Raw genomic sequence first — 3,841 nt, 5'->3', positions numbered from 1 at the left:
GAGAAATGATAGAGAGTGGCTTGGCCACCTCCTCTGTCAGCTCCTTCAGCACTCTTGGGTGGATCTCATCCGGCCCCATAGACTTGGGGATGTCCAGGTGGCATAGCAGGTCAAAGACTGCTTCCTCCTGGATTATGGGGGGTTTATTCCACTCACCATCCCTGTCTTCCAGCTCGGGAGGCTGGGTGCCCTGGGGATAACTCGTTGGGCCATTAAAGACCGAGGCAAAGAAGGCGTTAAGTATCTCAGCCTTTTCCTCGTCTTTAGTGGCAATGTTCCCCCTTGCATCCACTAGAGGATAGAGGTTCTCCCTGGCTCTCTTTTTGCTGTTAACTTATTTGTAAAAACTCTTCTTATTATCCCTTACAACAGCGGCCAGGTTGAGTTCTAGTTGGGCTTTTGCTGTTCTAATTTCCTCTCTGCATAACCTGACAAGATCCCTGTACTCTTCTTGGATTCCCTGCCCCTTCTTCCAGAGCTGGTAAGCTCTCCTTTTTTTCCTGAGTTGCAGTAGTAGACCTCTGTCCAGCCAGGCCAGTCGTCTTCCCCGCCGATTTGTCTTACAGCACATGGGGACAGTCCTAATATTACCAACTAAAACCTAGTTTTCCTACATGAAGGCATAATTCTTCCTGTGTTTTATGATGCCATTACCAGCTGTTGTGTACCCAATGACATCAAGCTGAAATTCTTGCTACAGTGTTTACTACAGCTTTGGTATCATTACACCTTTGAACTGTGTTTCTCTCCTGTAACAGTGACATCTTGCTTGCTGCTTGCTTCTGCACTTATTTAAAGCTTAAATGTTTGGGATTTTTGGTTTCGTTTTTTTCTTCCAATTCTGAATGAAATATCTTATGCTTCTGGAAACACTGCTCTATTCTTTGGCACAAAACCCACAGAAACAAATTGCATATATTCAAGGAAGCATTGCTAGCTTCAAGGAAAGCTATTGCAAGGGAATCTCCATAAACCAGATGACAAGTTGTGTGAACCTCTGCCCTAAGAGACCGTAGATTTTTATTTCCCAGCTCTGCTCTCGTTTCACACTGTTCCCATCTGGCAGACAGTGCTTGTCTTGTCACTGTGTTTCTGGAAGCGCTCCATTTTTTGCTGAAATCTGTACAAAGCACTGGCTTCTGGTGGGTTACTCTGGATCTGGGGAGCAAGCCCTGGGGGAGTCACTGTGACTTGGGAACCCTGGAGAACCAGGAGCACCTGCCCTGCACGGGAGGGAAGCACTGTTCACCTGCAGGATTATAAAACAGAGTTGGCAACAACTCTGCCTGGAGCAGTTGGGCAAAAAAGGAGAGTGACTGCATTTTAGTGAGTAATGCTAAGGGCCAATGTGATGTTTCCCAAATTTCCAACTGGCAAGAATTACTGTGGAGTTTCTTGCAAAGCATTATACACTGCAGCGTAGAGCTAATTATCAACAGTAGAACCAATTGCTTAGGCTCCAGAATTACTCCAAAAACATCAGTCATCTCTATCTGGAGTTCAGAGTAATGCACTACTGCTGGAGAAAAACAACCAGCCTCTTATACTACCAGCTTCATAAAGACCACGTTATAATGCAGGAGGAGTGTAAGTTCATGTATGAAATGACTTGTGCTTAATTTTTTGAAAGAAAAATATGGGGTTTTTTGAAACTGAACATACACATTTTTCAGCTGAAGGAAAATCAAACACTGACAACATACTTAGATGAACTGATTTTTAGTGTCTAGCGGTTAAGCTTATTTAAATATTTCAAAAATCTCTTATCAGGAACAGTAGTGATAAAATATGACTGTTCTCCTTTTGCTTTGTGTCTTACTGTCTGAACTATTAGTTCAGAAGAATCAGCCATGATGTCTCAAAGTACCACCCACACTTTTAAAGAAAGACCCAGAATTTTTTTTTTTTCCTCTTCAGAAAAGCAGATAGGGATCTCAACAGGTACAGAATACTTAAGATGATAAAAATGAATATTTCCTGATGAGTAGAGTAGAGTCACATGTTCTTTATATCTACTAGATTTAACAAGTTGTCAATAGGCCTATCAATCTTGAATAAGAAATGTTTTGCTTTTTGATAAGTAAATATGCGTACCTCTGGAGTTGGTGTTACAGCATGGTTACAGTGTCTCATAACCTAGGTTATGAGGTAATGAGGAAAAGAGGAGGACAGATCTTTTCAGAGCCATTTCTTCCTACAACCTGATTTACAGAGTATCCTAGATATTCTTTTGATCATTCTGATGGCAGCTGTGTATTTCAGTTAAAAGTTGATTTGGACCACAAAGTGTGTCATAGAATCATAGAATGCTTTGGGTTGGAAGGGACCCCTAGAGGTCATCTAGTCCAACCCCCCTGCAGTGAGCAGGGACACCACTAACTAGATCAGGTTGCTCAGAGCCCCGTCCAACCTGGCCTTGAATGTTTCCAGGGATGGGGCCTCCACCAACTCTCTGGGCAACCTGTGCCAGTGTTTCACCACCCTCATTGCAAAGAATTTCTTCCTTATATCCAGTCTAAACCTACTCTGGTTTAGTTTAAAACCATTACGCCTTGTCTTGTCACAGCTGGCCCTACTAAAAAGATTGTCCCCATCTTTCCTATAGGCTCCCTTTAAGTACTGAAAGGCTCAGACTTTAATACCCTCACCCTATGACGCCTCCTTTTCCCTACTAAAAGAAATGCGCTTTTCTAATAAAGTTTTGCTGCCTCAGTTCAGGTGTGTGCAGCTTCCTTTTGGGAAGATGGATATCAGGTCTTCCTTGTTTCTACAGCAATGTGAATAATCATTGAATTATCTGCTTTCCTAGTGTGACCACCTAACCAAATCTTGGCCACCTCACCCATGGACATGGTGCTCTAACAACTCGGGAAAGCAGCAAATGCTCTCATGTACTTTAAATTAAGCCTTTCATTTACTTGGTGTTTCTTTTTTGTTGCCGTTTTAAAGAAACACCTGAAAACAAAACCTTTTTGGAATTGCTGAAACACTTCATGTCAATACATTTGTAACATACTGCTCCTGAAACTATTTGAAATAACAGCTCTGGAGAGAGTGACAAGAAGCAAACATTTCCAGTCTTCTACTAAATTTCTGCTAACTTCTTCCCCAAATAGTTTCTATGGAGATCCAAGCGGTGACCACAGCGTTGCAGACCTGTCTCTGCTTATAGACGAACAAGGGTTGTGTCGTTCCTCATGCTCTCAGTCTTACAAAACCCCTCTGGCTTTCCCTATGAGATGATGGTACCAGAACAGACAAAGAAAAAACAGATTTTATGTGTGGAAATAGTGTATTAGCTCAACTAACACCCCAATGCACCACCCCACTGCCAATATACTTAAGTTCTATGTTACTTTCTCCAGATTAACACAATGTTACACACTGTTTTTTTTTCACTTGTCCTATTTGTGGGTATTACCATCCACATGCACATTTGATTTTATCCTAGTGTTTTCCTGTACTGTTTCCCCCTTAAAGAATATGCATATTATTTGTTCCTCCTGGCCCTAGAACAGCCCACATACCATGACTGTGCTCGAAGAGGTATGCAAAGAAAGAAAGAAAGTATCTGTTCTACAGACATCACCACGCAGTTTCTTTTTAAAAACAACAAAAAAAAGCAGCTTAATTTTTTCACTCTAGAACTTCTTGTTTTTCTTCTGGCGTATCTGGCATTCTCCGTCATGCTGTAGTAGAACTGAGTCTGACTGGCTAATAGCAAGGACTAGAAAATTACCCGTGGCTAATTTCAGAAAGATACAGCCCTCCTGATGGTGTCTGCGTTACCCAGTGCTACCAGCTACTCAAAAACCCGGCTCCTCGGCCCGCCGGCGGGCTT

Source organism: Egretta garzetta, unplaced genomic scaffold, assembly GCF_000687185.1.
Source record: "Egretta garzetta isolate BGI_Z169 unplaced genomic scaffold, ASM68718v1 scaffold439, whole genome shotgun sequence".
Lineage (NCBI taxonomy): Eukaryota > Metazoa > Chordata > Aves > Pelecaniformes > Ardeidae > Egretta > Egretta garzetta.
Note: the sequence above shows the minus strand (reverse complement) of the source record.